Source organism: Larus michahellis, chromosome 6, assembly GCF_964199755.1.
Source record: "Larus michahellis chromosome 6, bLarMic1.1, whole genome shotgun sequence".
In the NCBI taxonomy this organism is placed as follows: domain Eukaryota; kingdom Metazoa; phylum Chordata; class Aves; order Charadriiformes; family Laridae; genus Larus; species Larus michahellis.
Genome location: NC_133901.1, coordinates 1993457 through 2010273, shown reverse-complemented (window position 1 = coordinate 2010273; position 16817 = coordinate 1993457). Strand labels below are relative to the sequence as shown.

The 16817-nt window shown below is 40.0% G+C and overlaps 1 protein-coding gene across 10 annotated transcripts in view; it reads right to left on the bottom strand.

The window, feature by feature from the left end:
* The window catches only part of PEX5L (peroxisomal biogenesis factor 5 like), a 109357-nt gene that overhangs the window by 69662 nt on the left and 22878 nt on the right, over positions 1 to 16817 (bottom strand). The gene's annotated exons all lie outside the window — the stretch shown is intronic.

The following is a 16817-nucleotide window of genomic DNA, read 5'->3' as shown; positions in this document are numbered from 1 at the left end:
ATTAATCCACTGATAATTACAGGTAGCTTCTTTTATGAATGTTTCTGAAATAATTCAATCGACAGCTGTTCCTCCATCTAGTGACACCTATTGACAGTAATCCATTTGAAGTGCACATCCCTAATGCTGTCTCACAAGGATCTGAGGAGACCAGGATGTGCGTGCCCTGGCTCGCAGGTGGAGGCTCAGGAATGGAGTAACTAATTTGCTAAGGATCGCATCAGTGCACGGCTGATTAGAAACTCGCTTTCTAATCAATGAATTGTTCTGTCTCTCCCGGGTGGGACCATGGGTACTATTTTTGAATCTTTTTCACTTGTAGACCCATGTATGCTTCCAGTGGAGGTACGAACCTCTGCAGAGGGAGTTCAGACCTAGCCACTGTGACACTGCTTTTGTTAGTGGCATTTCTAGTCTCCCTAGATATTACCAATGAATATTCCTTAATTGTGAACTTTCCCTGTCTGTGGGCCACAGGTGGAAAACCACTGGTGTGGGCTTAAGGTTTACTGGATAAAGCAACAATATGCAGCAGACAGAAAAAGAAAAGTAGTAATGGTGGTGTTTTTGGTTTGTATTTTACTACTACATCTGGATGGTTCTGAATGTCACCTGGACATTCTGGATCAGATTTTGGCCCCAACTCATTTTTTTTCCTTTGCAATAAATGGTTACTTAAACACTAGCTGTTACTACCCTCACAGTAAAATTTCATCCCCTTATACAGTTTGTTATCTAAATTTGACCGCTACTGTGTGGCCAGAAATGAGAGGAGGTCTTCTCCAGTACATCTTCTATCTTTGAGAGTAACTAACTGCCAGCTCATCAGAAACCACACCGCTTCCTGTCACTTCGCACTTATTCATCTTTGCAGAATCATCCCACTGAAAACTGGCAGTAGAATTTTGGGTAGTTTTAATTAGTGGTAGGAAAACTATCTTAGGATCTACTTAGATTGCATAAGCTGGAGGTATGCAACACCTGCCTGTCCTGCACACGAGAATTTCTACCGATTCACTGCTTTAAAGCCTGTTCTTCAGTTACCTGCCCTCTGTACTGTCTCAGATGTCTTGTTTATCTGGACTTCTTGGCTGAAACCATATCAGTCCAGCACCAAAAAAGTGAAAAACAAAGCAAATATCTCCTGCTTTGCTGCCCACCTTCTTCTGATTGCTCCTTCTGTCAGCCTCCTACTCCGCCTTGTAGCAGACTTGTGAGCCAGACGTAAATGTTGGTATGAGAAACACGAGGCAGAAGGGCAGAGCTGCGGAAAATCAGCAGCAAGGAGGAGTTCTAAGATAAAGTACCAACATTATTTCAGTCAAAACCAGCTTTTCCTTTATTTGTAATGAGAAGAGACATATATGCTCCTTCTGCATAACTTCCATGTATCTTCAGCCATTCTACCACAACTTCATTCTGAAAGGAATGATGCTTAAATCAACATGAATAGGTTCAGCTCCTGGCTTAGATATAATTATTTTTGTGAAACTTTGCCCAGATTCTTATTGTTTCAATTTGTCACCTCTAAGAGGACAGTGATGACTAACTGCCCGTTTACGAAGTAAGAATAAAAATTTCAAACGTGACAAATTTTTTAGGACCTGGTGTTTCTTTTAAAGCATGATTCCTCTTAGATTTCTGCCAAGTTTTTGGTTGTCAAAAGATGCAGATCCAGCGGGAAATACGGCTCTGAACCCTCCCTGAACTGTGCATTGAAACTTCCCCTCAAACTGTCCAATCTTATTGTGATCAACACGTCAAAATCTTAATATATTCTCATGCTTATTTTGAAAATGTGCATGTTAGCATTCATAAGCTTAAATTTCTACTTTGTATGTACAGTGCTAGCATATTTGTGTGTAAATAGTGGTAGACGTGCAGAGCTCAGTGTGTAAGTGTGACCTCTGGGGTCTTCTGCTTTTGCACCTTGCCGAATGCTTCTCTTGGGTGGAATACTTAATCTAGTTATATTTGCAAAGTGAGCGGAGAGGCTCAGATGGAAGGTGAAACAAAGGTGCAAAGTATTATAGTTACACGATAATTTATGCTGAAGGTAAAGGGTTCTGAACAAAAGAACTCGGGGGACTTTTTTAATGACAAAAGTAACACTTCGCTCTAGGTTTTTTGCTAGTCTTAAACATCTCATATCTCAACATTTTGCAGGCCTTGCTGTTATAATTGCATCTGCAGATGATGAAAAGAAACAACTTTTCCTGTTGAGAATATCATCAACAGATGCTGAATTCACAGTAGATTACAATACACCGAGTCTTTGCAGTTTTTCCCAAAGAGGACAAGAAATTGCTGAGACTACACATTCTTATGTTGGAGAAAGCATAGCAGGAATACATATTTTCTTCCACAGTTGTGGAATTTTTTCTCCTAAGCCAGCTGAAGTCCACACACTGAAATATATCCATTCAGCCAGAAAAACATATTAATACAAATAATACACCAACCTTTCTAATTTATGTTAATTTTCAGCTAAATGGTTGTTACATGAATTCTCTTAATGCATATAGTGCAAACTCTGGTCATACAGGATTGTTCATGAGGACTGAGGTTGGTGGAGTTACTCCATTGAAACTGAGAGAATAGTTTGACCACAAAAGTGAAAATGTGTGTATTTCCGATCCTAATTAAAGCTGTCTATTGACCTCAAATTGGTTTAGAAGAGCTTGACTCAGATGTTTTCATTTCCATTCGCATTAAGACTGGCTATTGATTTCAGCAAAATACTAAAGAACAAAAAAGGGAGCGCTAAAGGAGCTGCCTGTTGCGCACACGTGTGTGCGGCTGGTTGGGACGTCAGGCAGGGTAGAGGCTGGAAGCTTTGCACCCTGATCAGGAAAGTACAGATTGAAGCTGAAAGTCAGTAGGTGATAATGAGAAGACACTTTAAAAGCTGAGAAATGTTTAAAAAGAAATGTCTAAAAGCCACACCAGCTTCTCTGTGCTCAGCCTGTACTAATGGAAGCTCTGTGTGCAAAGTGACGGAGACAAGGCTGTTTGCGTATTAAACACAAATCTGAACATCCACACTTCCTAGATTACAATAAACCTGATACAACTTTCCACAGCGTGGCATTTTGTGTTTATTGGCATTCCTGTCCCCTTCAACAAGGGGTACCTCGCTTTATGTACCTATCACAAGAAAGAGATGAGAACTTAAAAGAATTGTCTAGATTAAAGCCCGGTATAAATTACCATGCTCAAAGAAACCAGAAGCCACCTGCTTCTTACAGCTTTCAACAAACAGCACATCCCTCTTTAGAATGCAGATTCGGTAACAGCTAATTAGTTTATGTAGCTAATCTTTTACACAACCTTTTAGGTTATGAAGATAAACTAAACAGGATGAATAAGGAAAAGCATCTACAGCACACTAACGATAACCAATCCCCACGTATCTCCCTGGCTTAATGTCTATTGAAACATCTTTCAAAGCCAAATGCTGTTGGAACAGCTGGGAGAAGCTGCCGAAAAGCCAGGAATAGTGGTTCGCATCTGACTACTCTGGAGTTAAGTACAGAAGGGCTGCTTACTGTAAGATGGTTTTTGGTGTTGGAATTGGGGCTTAGGAGAGAGCAGAGGAAAAAAGTGAACCCGGGCGATGCTGGGGAGGGAAGAAGCAACCTGGTTAATCTTCCCCGTGCTGTCATGGCAAGAAGGAAATAGGGTGCTGTAACTGTGTTCACCTACATGGATTTCAGCTGAGTGAGATGTGGAAAAGCCCATCTTACAGTGAAAAAAATCAGAAGAGATTTTTTTCAGCCTACTGTTACTTAGATTTACATGGCACCAGTCAGGTTTTAATGAACATTCTCATCATCAATATATTTTGTTGCTTTAGCAACGCTCTCTTCAGTCACCAAATTTAAAGGTATGTGTGCCTTTGTTTTTAAAAGAAAATAAGTTCTATTTTTTCAGTGTGTTATCTATAGTTCCAAGTGCAGTCCAGTCAAATCAGCTTAAACATGAGTGATCTCTTATTTTTTTAATAAAATAGTCCTTTTTTTAATATATACTTTAGCATTCTAGGAGTACGTGTACGATTCACTTTGCACACGCAAGTATTTTCAACCTGAGGAGTTTTATACACTCAAATTCTTGAACTTGTCCTGCTTGCAGGTGTATGCCTTCTGAAAATTTGCTCTCTGAGGAGAAAATTTCATGCCTTAGATTCAGTGTTGTCCCAGTGTGGCTCTGCAAGTCGTGAATTTCTGAATTCCTTCAGGAAATATGAGCCAATCCATTAAAAATAATGAGGTAGGAAAAATGAAATTGGCGATCATTTTACTTGCTTTCTGGTTTGTGTAGTCTTTAAGTTTTAAAGTTTCTCTCAACTATAAAACCTAGAAACATTTTTCTGAAATAAAGAGAGGTTTAGATATAATCATGGAACTCTAGGGATCAGCTGCCTAATAAAGAAAAGAAAGGAGACTGAATAGCAAATTGGTGAAAATGAAATTGATGGAATAATAAGAAAGAAATGTAGGGAAGAAAGTTCCTTGTTGTGGTACACAGGTGCCTGGATTGAAGTCGACTGGACTTCATTGCGTGTGGTTATTTTGTTTATTAAGCCAGAAGAGTGTGTACAGGGAAGGGACAACTTATGCAGATTATACAATCAAGGAAGCGATGGTTGCGTGTAACAGCTTGCATCCAATTTATGTTTTATTGAATGTTGTCAATAGACAGCTCAGTGAATGGCAGAGCATCTGTCTATTTTAACATAATTAAATTCTCGCTGATTTGCATCTCAGATCTGTTCTCTTGATAATAAGCTGTTCTGCGGACATGACATCATCTATTGAAACTGTTTGGAACATTGCACGATTATTAATATATTATCACTAAAGTGATAGTGAATGGTTTTCCAAGTCATAAAATGAGAGACCAGATTATTTTACAATAGAAAGGATGTAAAATAGCTAATTACTTGGAGTGAATTGCCTAACTGATTTTATTCTGCACTTTGTATGTTAAATGCTGACAAATGAGGGCAATTAATACTGTAATAAAGTTCAGGGTGTACAATGTATAGCACAGAGTGCCGAGGGAGGTTATTTCCTTCTCCCCGCTACGCCTGTATTTCACAGTTAGTCGCAGGCACTAGCGCCCACCTCTTCCCATTTCAGGCCAGACTCCAAGAATCTGTGTTACCATGTTTGTATTGTTTCTGTACTTGCCCATATGTATTATATGTGTCATATGTCACGTGACATGTGCTGTTTGTGCTAGAAAGCTCTAGAGTTCTTTTAATGTTAATTGAAGGTAAAAAAAACTCCCATCTTTGAGCCGAAGGGAGGAACAGGCCCAGGAGGACTCCGAGTGCTGAGATCTTCTCCCCTGTTATATGGCTTCACAGCAAGATGGTCCCTATTCCTTACCACTTCACATAGTCTCAAACATTGAGTCAACGGATAGGTTATTTTTCAATTTTTTTAAATATTAATTACATATTATAAATTGTACACATGTCCTCTTCTGTGCATCGCCGTTCTCTTGTTGTGATGATTTCCTTTAGGTAGGCAGATTTTGGATACAAAATTTCTACTCCAGGCACTCAAGTCCTAAATTTTAATTTGCCTAATCAAATGCTGTCTTGCCCAAAGACCTTCCAAATGAGGTAAAAGCTCTTTGTGTGTTTTGGAAGCTATTTCATTGGGGGAAGGGGGTCCTTATATCAAAATTAATCATCTTGCAGTTTCTCAGCTACCTAGTTTTGCTTCTGGACATCCTCATCTTGATAGTACTGAGCTGTCTATAAGATTAATGAAATAGGTGCTCTCATGTCTATTTTGGCTGCTCATTTTAATCTGGCAGGCCTTCTCGGAGCATGTCAAGTCCACACAGCCATAGAATCCTTCTCTGCTTTCACGGCATAATGCCACAGTCAGAATAATCATTCTGTGCCCCATTCTTTCTCTTTCTCAAAACTATTTGAGATTCCTTACCCTCTGAGTGCTCATGTGCCAAACTGTAGGATACCCCAGGGTAGCTGGACGCCATTCTAGTTACGTTTTTTTAATCGAAGCAACTCTAGCTTTTGTGGAATAAATATCTTTCAGGGGCCTGGAGAAAGCCTATGTTTATCAATACAGAGAAACCCTGAGGTTCAGATCCTTGCTCTAGTGAACATTTCATTATTTATTTTTAAGTGATCAGCAAAAGAAAGCCTGAAACTCAGGTGTTTTTTCTTTCCAGCATAACTACTTTGGCTGCTGGGCTATATCCAAGTTTGCTTTTATCCCTTTTCTGACTGTTGCTATGAATATTTAATCAATTCCATGCACAGTGGAGCAAATTCAGCAGTAAGGAATGAAAATGCCATTAATATAGCAGATTGTCCTACATCCGTTGGCTTGGGGACACCTTGAAGATGGCAGATGTTCTGTTGGGTTCCTCAGACATATTCTAGAAGGGGACACCTCTCTCTGGAGCCTGAGGAAGTGCTGCATGCCCGAGAGGGCGCTGCTGCTCCCCCATTTTCCGTATTTTGAGAAGGAGGACTTAAGCACTCTAAGTTTCTTAACAGCAAAGTGTTTGGGTATCAGATTTGTGGTAAGGGGTCTAAGGGACGGGGGTTTTGTAGCCCAGAATTAGACCAAATCAGCCTTGTCTGAGCATTGGATTTTTTAAGCAGCTCCTGCTCTCGCTGCTGATTTCAGGCACACACTCACCCCAGCTGCCTGGGGCCCAGCTTGAGCTATAGATTTTGGGAGACAGTGCAATACTTCCCAGTTAGATGATGCCCTCTTCAGCGCCGCGGTGCCTCTGTGCTTCTGCTGCCCCACCCAGTGCTGGATGGAAAGATAAGAATCCTAAGCAGCAAGTGTTTTGCAAAGGTTTCATCTCTTCTCTCTGTATTTCAGCTTAAAGCATTTTTTTTTAATCCATAAGGATTTTCAGAATTTTCACAATAATAAAATAAAATGGTTGCTCAAATGATAAAATTTCCTGCCAGCAATACATGGAAAAGGCAAGCTGTGTTTTTAATGATGCAATTTGAAAAGCATACGTCAAAACACGAATGAAACCGCTTACTAAAGAAGATCATGCCAGGTAGGTTAGCAAAGCACAGTACTGCAGGATGAAAGGCAGTGAATAAAAAGCTATGGCTTCTGTCTTCCTTGTTAAGTAGCACGTTACGTGACCTTCTCCAGTTCTTGAGCTGCAGAGCCCCAGCAACACTCGCAGGTGCAGTAAAGAACTATTTTGGTCCTGTTTTACAGATGGGATAATTCAAAGCAAAAAGAAGTAAAAGTACAAAAGCAGAGGAGATGTAGAAATATTCTTTGTTTCTTTTAGCTCACAGGCAAACTTTAATCCCCACACCATTAATCCCAGTACGTGTATGACAATGAGGGCAGAGAAGAGCTGGGAAGTGTGGTGATATTCATTTCTGATACTGTTTAACAGTAATCCCAGATAGGTCTGGTTCTATCTGAGCTGTGTGTGAACTTCTCTCTCTCTGTTCCAGTCTAGAGGCAATGTTGTTCTTTTGCCTTAGTAGACCCTAGAGGCACTTGAAATACGCTGCTTCCTCCCTCAATCGTTTAGGCAGTGTCTTACTACAAGGTGATAAATAACTTGCCTGCGGTTTCTGCAGCTCACTAACACCACAGACAGGAATAAAACCAGCCAGAACTTTTCTCCCTATTCATTTTCTGCTTAATGAATACTGAATAGAAATATTTTCTATTAATGAACATAGATGGAAGCTGAATCCTGGACAGGATGGAAAGAAAAATAGAGAACAGTGTTATCTTCTGTACCCAGTGACACTCTCCACATTCCTCCCGTGTGGTCCCACAGATGTCAGCTTTGATGCTTCGTTGGACCAGTCGTCTTCCAACTGCATCCTTTTCTTTTCTGCAGCTTTGTGTGCTTAGGATGATCTTTCTGAGACAGGTTGCAAAGCCTCCAGCCTTTGTCTAAATGCTACTTTCATGGTCCTGCTCTCAGGAAGGAGTTTTCTAGCGAGAGAGTCAGAAAGAATGAAAAGAAAGCTAAGCCTTGATACAGATGAGTAAAAACATTGTGCTGGTGCAAGAATCAGTGCTGTGCTTGACTTGTTTGCTGTAGTTCATCTAATAAATGCCTGGTTCTTCAGGACTTTCACATTTAATTAGCTGTAAATTAATTAGGATAATTTTGACTGACACTGCTGACTTGTTTTTCTGCTGCTTATACAAAAGTTGTGTATTTTTGCTTAGTTGTGCAGTTATGTTTTGCTGTGGCAGAATCTAATTGTAAGCTATGAGTGGCACTGCCAGGAATCACCACGGAGGCTGGTCTCCACTTATTAATGGTATTGCTGTCTGGTATTTTCTCTACTATCATTAATTTAGAAGTCTTTCTTACACGTCTTAGCACTCAGGCAGTCTGCTTTTATTTCTCTCCTGACTGTTTCCCTACTGGCCTCAGCAGTTTCGCCCTAGTCTCGTTTGGCTCCCTCTCCTTCTCTTCTTTTTTAGTGCAGGTTCTCTGTTATTGTTAGATCTTTAAATAGCGAAGCTACATGATGGGCTTTTATTCGCTGCACTTTGCTTCTCAGTCTGTCGCAGTCATGCCAGCAATCCATACTTGGATATCTCCCACATTCTGTTTTCAGAGTATTTTTCTAGCAGGAACTGGGAGAGGAACAAGATAGTGTAAAAACGATGATATTTCACCATCTATTTTATGTGTCTAGTAAGTATGGAACATTACTGGCGATACTATCTTTATGTTGTATGGAAACTTAGCGATAACTATTGCTTTTGTAAGAGTTAAGATTAGCAGCAACAGTGAGAGGCAGGTTTCTGAGCAGTGATGAGCATGGGAGGGGAAGGAAGAGGCAGTGAGGAGAAATCCCGTGATTTTTGTCCCCATAATCTTGACTAAGACATTTCATTTGGTTTCACGTGGAAGTTTGAAAGTTCAAATTAAATAAAGAAACCTTCAACATACCCCTCTTCTTACTCAGTTCCACAGTTACTTCATAATGCATTGTCATCAGTATAATAAGATTAAACTGAAATTGCCTGTATTGAGTTAGATTTTGCTGAAGAAGGCACCCTGTGCCCCAAAGCATGCTTGCTTTTTCGAGCTGTATCAGCTAATCTAATAAAAGATACCCTTTTTACAAAGCTCTCTTTACTTATGCCCATTCCTCATATCCTCCTAAATCAATAAATAAAGTTAAGGGAATCTAAAAATAAACTGGGCTGTCTTCATGGAAGGTTCCCAAGCATACCATGTGAAACACCTTGAAAACCTGGCTATGTATCTGCTCAACAGTAGCTCTCCTGGGAGACAATTGCTAGCAAGAAAATTAAGTGAGAGATGAGGACCTGAAATTCTTTTTAGAATGTAACTTTTCTCATTTTAATAAAAGACTTATGTACAGATGTTGAACCCTAGAGCCATGCAAAGTGGTACGGTAAATAGTTTACTTCTCAGTGGTTCCTTTCCTAGGAGCGTAACTGCCTAGAGCAGCACAATTTCATACACCACCTGATAGTGCGGACGTATTGCCGCCTTATATGCTTGATTTGAACTGGACACTGTGTATGGCTGTAAGTAAATGAAGTCCATGGCGGGTAAAGAGATTTGAAGTGCATTTCTTTAGTGTATGCTGGAGGGTTTCAAGCAAATATCTCTTAGTGACACATTGACTCACTTGTACTCCTGCAGTTAGTAAGGCAATGTTCCTTTGAAGTTCTCAATCCAACGTAATGAAAATATTCATATTTATCTAACCTTTTGCTTCCCATCTGAAGATTTAGCGTTCTGAGATGTGGTTAAATCTTACAAATGCAAGACTCTTGCAGCAAAGTAACCTATTATTGCTGATTCTAATTGTTCATATAGCAAAGAAATAACACCTTTTTTTTTTTTTTTCTTCCACCTAATCAGCTTCTTAACTTAAGTAGAACCTTCTAGGAGAATGTCAGAAGTGATATCAGTCATTGCCATGGTTTGTTTCCCACTGTTGATCTAGTTTCCATTTTTTGAAATCAAAGTACTTCTATGGTACCGTAGTAACCACGAGACCAGTATGGTACTGGAGATGCTCTTAATCACCAGCAACTGTGAAGTACTTCATAGAACTGAGACCTGAAATGTCTGTGGGGTCATAGATTGCTTGTGAAGTGAGAGAGATGCCCGTCTAATGACGTTGTCAGATACTGGGCAAAATATCTGTTGAAAGATTTTTTTGAACCTCCCTAGTATGTTATTATAGATTGTCCTGTTATCCACAGATTTTGTGTTGATTGTGAGATACAGAGAGTACTGTCCTTACATGTGGTACAGATTCTGAAATTCTTACTTTCTTCACTAGTTGGTAAGAACTCACGTTTATAGAAGTTACAACCTGAGGGCAGGTAATCAGGATCTAAATCAAAAATGAGGACCTTTTCTGATTTTCATTTTGCCTTGACTATTGAAGTCACTTGATTAGTATAAATTTAAAGATATACCTTTTTTTTTATCCTTAAAAAAGGTACTGAAACACTGTTTCACTGAATATTCCAACTAAAAGGCAAAAACCTCTTACAAAACAACCCACTGCGGCAAGTTGCTTGTGCATTTTTTCCTTTGCACATCTTCTGAGATAATCAAACCACTCCGAGAAGGCAGGTTATCACCTCCCCAGATGAAGAGCAGACTTAGGTCTTTAATCTTGCTTGCCTATGTGAAAAGCAGGCAACCTGGAGGGAAAACAACACACCTCTCCCTAGTGTCAGAACCAATCGTTTACATTAGTGCTTGAAGACTGATCTTGTACTTTTTCAGTTTTTCTCTGGCAGGATTCAGACTTTTGTGAAGTAGAATGAGCTCACCGGGGAAAAACAGAAGTCGGGATAGTGTCAACTGAACCTTTTCTTTTTTAAATCTACCTAGGTGTACAGTAGGAGGAGAAACTTTTCCCTAAAAATATAGGTATATTTGAGGAAATTAAGAGTATTTATATGGATATTGTAGTTAAAATTCAAGCTCTCTCCCAATTTCTCTGTGAGAGACAACTTGGAACCCTCTGGAAAGGGTTCTGCTACATATCAAATATTGAATTGATGCAAATCAAGCTTATACTGAGTTATACAAGGTGAGCATCTGATAACTCCTCTCTGAGAGCTTTCAGTGATACTGCTCCCAGATTGTGCTTAACTTGATTATAAAATGCTGTCCTGGGTTGCACCCAGTGTCTCCAGAGTCTAGGACGTGACAATAAAAGAAATGTTTAGAATCTGTTCTTGCTGTTAACGATAAGCTACGTAAAGCAATGGAGTTGTAGAGAATTTTGACTGATTTCAGATTTGAATCTGACGTATAATAAGCAGCTGGACTGAAGTCTGAGGTAACTGTACTTTACCTCCCTGTTTTGTGTGAATTCTGCCAGATTAGGAAGCAAAAAGCGGCGCTTGCCTTTTCTTCCCTGGCACGTGACCTGGAAACCTGTTGGGTTGTGAAATACAACAGGCGCAGTGTGTGGAGGGGAAACTTGAACGATCGATGCCTGTACTCAAATAACTCATTCCTCTCTGGTTTCTATTATTTTAATACAACAATCACAAGGAAAGAAAGAAAAAGATGGAGCATTGGTAGCGACTGCAGGGAAAGTCAGAAGGAGACCTTGTGCTTCTAATGCATCAGTCCTCACTTGTGTTATTAGCAATGATTCAATGGTCCGCGAGCAGAGTCCTTATTAATTCACCTTCTGTTCTGCTCATTCCTCTGTGATTAGCACTCGTGAAGCAACTCGCCACCCTTTGCTGCACATTCAAAATATAATGTTCCCATTTAACCAGCAAGGCATATGGAGCTCTTTGCATAAACACCGTGAGGTGCGTCTGCATACTTACAGAGCAATAATATGACTGCAGTTATTACCCAATTAAACAGACAGAACATGACAGGAATAATAAAATCTATGTAATAACTCCAAGGGAGAAATTGTTAGGTAAACATTATCTTTATCCCAAATACTTTTAAAATTTCAAGATTTAAGGGGATTTGTTTTTGTGCTTATTTTATGAATTACTTAGGATGGTAAGGTGTAAGTCATACCACTGCTAATACCGGTGAAGTCCTGTAATCAAGATTATGCAAAATAAGTCCTGATCAAAGTGAATTTTCTTTCTTTTATCTTTCGTTTTTGCTTTCCCAAAAGTGAGTTCTGATCAAAAACAAATGATCAAATAACGCAGATTTTGATCCACTCCTATGGCATGAGCTGATACTAATTATGGTATTTGTGACTTTTATCTGAGTGGAGCTCAGACTGGAAATAGATGTGTAAGGGCTTGGTTGATTAACAATGTGGCATCTGAGATTTTTTTTCTTGCTGCACCAGGCAGACCAATTTGGAAGGCAATTGAGTTTGTACTGTGCTTCCAATTTAGAAATCTGCCGGTGAATTGTGCTGGAGAGGAGACTGTAATTGAGAAACCGCAGTCAGGTGATTGCATTTGGATATATCTAGACAACCTTCCTTAAGGGGACTGGGGAGAGCATGAAGCGAAAGAACTCCCCTTTGTTTTTTCTTGCCTTCTGTAAAACAGTACGTCTGAACTGGTCTACGTACTTTTGATAGATGGAAAAATGTTGAGCTTAGCCTGTAGCATCCACCTCTATCAAACTGTGTATCCATCTGCTCGTGCCCATAGCGAGCTGCTGCGCAGCCCTGCTCCCTGTAGTGACACCAGCCACACTCCTTTTCGCTGTGCAAAGATTGCTCTGGTTTTAGGACTACACAACTGCTTGTGTCCTAGGATTGGACTCACTCCTCAGGACCTCAGGCAGATCACTGACTCTGAAGCTGGAGCGCTATATTCCAGTCTGGACATTAACAAATCTGGTAGCCCCTTGGGTTCATGCAGGCTTTCAAAAACATCCCTCCTGGGGCTCTCAAAATCAGCTGTATACTGAAATTGGTCTTATGACCAAAGTGGGTACAACTGTTCCTTTAGGTACCTAGGATGTCTTTTAGCCTCTTAGGAGATAAATTGTCTTTGCACAGGTTGTCTCTTATACGTGGTCCAGTACAGTATCATGAAGAGTTTGCATAAATATTAAATAAAGCAGCTCAATGATCTGTAGTAAATGAATGTTTGAGGGAACAAAATCTCAATTTGATGGATTTCCTGGCTCGCTATGACAGATCTGATGTCATGCTCCATGCTGGAGTAGTTATATTATTTCATGCTGCTGGCACTGAAAGAACCCAACCACTTCCATCAGTTGGGAAGAGATTTTGGCAGGAAAAGCTTTGAAAGTAGCAATGTTCCCTACGATGTTAAATTAGATTGGACCCCTTGGACAGCTGTTTGTTTGTTTTGTTGTTCGTTTGTTTGTTTTTAGAAGAAGACTGGCTTAGTGTTAGGATTCTATTCATTGAGAGTGAGATTCAGTCTTGCAAGGAAGTGATCTCAAAGCGTTTGTCCATTACAAGCATTTGGACAGGACTTGGACACAGGAAGGATAAGCTAATGCTGACCAGTAAGAATAAGAAGGGTCTTTAGTTGACTGGTGTAATTTATGCAGATATTTAGTCTATTGCAGATACTCTTTATCTTTTTTTTAAACATTCATTGTCTTAAATCTCCAGGGTTCACATAATATCAGTACTTTCCAGGTGAGAATTACGTAGGGAATAAACCCGCGCTCTACCCTGGTCTTAAGAAAAGGTATGTCAAACAAATTCTTAGTTCCAAATCTGCAACAAGCATTAGATCGTCTATGATTTTTTTTTTCAGAAAGCATCATTTATTTTTTTGACAAAAGAAACTGCTGAGAATGGCTAAAACAGCAAAATGTACATATCACCCAGAGACATCAGCACAGTCTATCTGCCCTTTGCTGACTGCTCATTTTCAGATAATTCTGCATATTTTTGCATAATGGGCATGTTATAATTTCTACTAATGCGTTTTCAACTTGGAGATTTTAAAGTAAAATACCATCTCTCTCTCAGCTATGACAAACTTCTTCCCAAGTCATCATTACCATGTAGTTAGTGGTGGGTTATACAATTAGGAAAAACTAATGAGACAAAGCAGGTAACAGTGCTGAAAATACACCAACTGTGTGCGTTTGAAGTGAGCCGCCGCATACTGTTTAATTGTCAATGCACTGAGGAATGCAGTAGTCTGTCTGTCTCTTGTCTTTCTGTCAAGATTGCCTGGCTTTCTACAAGATGCATTCTGAACGCAGACTCTTGGACTCAGCTGAGGGATCTGAGTCGTATTCTTTGGCTTGCGTTGCTGCAGATCAGACTAGATGGTCATAGCGGTCCCTTTCACAGTTAAAAGCTGTATGTGCCGTATTGCTGGAACCAGCCCATACAGAACCAGAGTGTGAAGTCTGCGTTTCTGCTGAGAGCAGAATGGTTTGAAGTTGGAGGGAGAGAGCTGTGAGTATTTGGAGCCAAAAGTGATTCCTGTCATGGAGTAAGTGTTGTTTATACTCACTGTGCAGTGGAAGAAATTGAGGGTTCCTCAGTTCCTCTGGTTATGTGTGTTAGTAAGAAGTTAAATGGACCTAGGTCCATTCCTCGTTGTTGAACCTTACTGGCATAGACCAACTGGCATCCGTACTACCAAACTCTTACTCTCCTGCAAAGGTGCCCCGCAACCAGACTGCCACGGGAATGGTCACTGTCCTCTGCCGCCTCCTGAATTGTTTGGAAGACCGCAAGTTAACACGGGCCAAAAGCATGTCAGGGACCATTATGGCACTCTAGGAGTAGAGATGGTTACAGTCCAGTGCCCAGGCACTTCCCCTGACCTTTAACGAGCACAAACATAACAGCATTTAGCTTAATTTCTCAGACTTTGTGCTTGGGGTGGCTGCCTGTAGGTTTTTTAGCAATGCCCGAGTTATTATTTTAAAAAGAAGCTATATTTTGAAAAATGAAACTTGAAAGCTCTTTGAGGGTACTATAATGTTACTGCTTCCTAGATTTGAGAAGTGGAAAAAAGACGCACATCATGTTACTTTCTCTGCTCACAGATCAGGATTATTCTCTGTGACTTTTTTTGTGTGTGAACCAATTTTAAAGCAGACAGATGACGTGCTTCATAAAGATTTCTGGTACAATTATGTTATACTGGAGCATCAGAATGAAGAGGCGTCAATGTTAAGATTTGCAATAGAAAACGTAACTTGTTCATTTGATTAAAATTGCTGACTGCAAGTTGGTTTGTGTTCTAGTTGTGCTCTAAACGCGTGAATTTGTGTCAGACAAATTGTTGTTGCTTCATGGGGGACTGCAGAAGGAGGAGTTTTCTGTAGATTAACCTCATACGCATATGGCATGGGCTTACTGGAATTGCAAATGCCCTTTCCTTCAAGCACTGACTCTTGGAAGAGGGAAGGAGCTGAATGGGAAAAAAAGGGTTGCGTTATTGAGTGGGATTTTGGAGTCAGTAGATGGCTATTTGTATAACCCAGCATTAGGCACCTGGCTTAACCGATTCAGTTAAGGGGACAGCCTGCATTTGCTTTCCAAGGGAGCCTGCTCACTTCCAAGGCACCTAGGGAGCTAATTTAGATACTGAAATTTAGATATACAAATTCTGCTTTGTTTTAACTTCCAGTCTGCCACAGGGAGTTGAAAAGTGACTTCTTTCTTTACATTTTACCATTTACAAGATTAAGATAAAACTACTGCCCCAATTTCCAGTTACATTCTGGAAATAAGTCCGAATTGTTTAAGATACTGTACTGATAAAGCCACTAGGTATGTAAGAAAGACAGTAGGTACAACAGCTGTCTCTGCTGCAACCTCAGTGCGGTTGGTGATTGCATACCAGCCTCTAACCAGAGCTGGGTCCCATTTCTGACGCTCACCCCTTACTCCAGTGGGTATTTTAAGGCAGAGCTCTTTGTTACACTCGCACGTCTCTGCCTGAATATGAATGAGATGTGTAATTAGTGCGTATTTGTAATTTTTTTCTAAGTCATTATGGAGATACTGGTAAAAATGGAAGAATTAAAGGTACTGAAAACCTGTATTTATAATATACCCACAGAACAACAGAACCAGCGAGGGCTTTCTTCTCATTACCCAAGGGCCTGAGTCCCAAAACCACTTGGAGACACCATGTTAGCGTATCCAGGTCGTCTGTCTATAAATCTATCAGCTATGGTAAAGTTTTGCAATAATTTTCTTATTAGTTAAAATCTAGATTGAGACTCTCCGTGTGTTTTTTAGAAGACACTAAATCTTACGCAACTTAATTTTTCTTGCACATATGTGTGGAAAATGAGCAGGCTTTTGCAGGTAACTGGGGGGGTGCTCATTAGCCTGGGAGAAACAGAGTTAGATAAAGGGATCCCCTTTGCAGCTTTCTCAAGCTGATGTCTCACCCCAGCTTTCCTCTTGTTTTTCTCTCTCGGTATCTCTTTGTTCACTACTGCCAGCAAAAGGTGCCGAAGCTCAATAAGATGAAGTAGCTAGGTCAGACTGCAGAAAGTGCTGATGTGAGCTGTTTCTTAACAGGTTGAGCTGTTTTCCCACACAACCCTGTGGATGTGCTGAAACAATAGATTTTTCTTAGTGTCTATATACACATGTTCTTCTTGGACTTAAGCTATGTATGTACAGAATGGCTTTTAATGGTGCAGGATTTAGCATTTCCCATCCTATGCCTCAAAAATAAATAATTTGCTACACTATAATAGTTAACAATTCACACTGTTTCAAGATCCAGATTATATAAAACAAAAACCTGGAATGACACAGTCGGAAACCTTGCTGCACATAAAAATGTCGTGTCATTAAAACACAATGCTAAAGGGATTATATAATTACTCTAGGA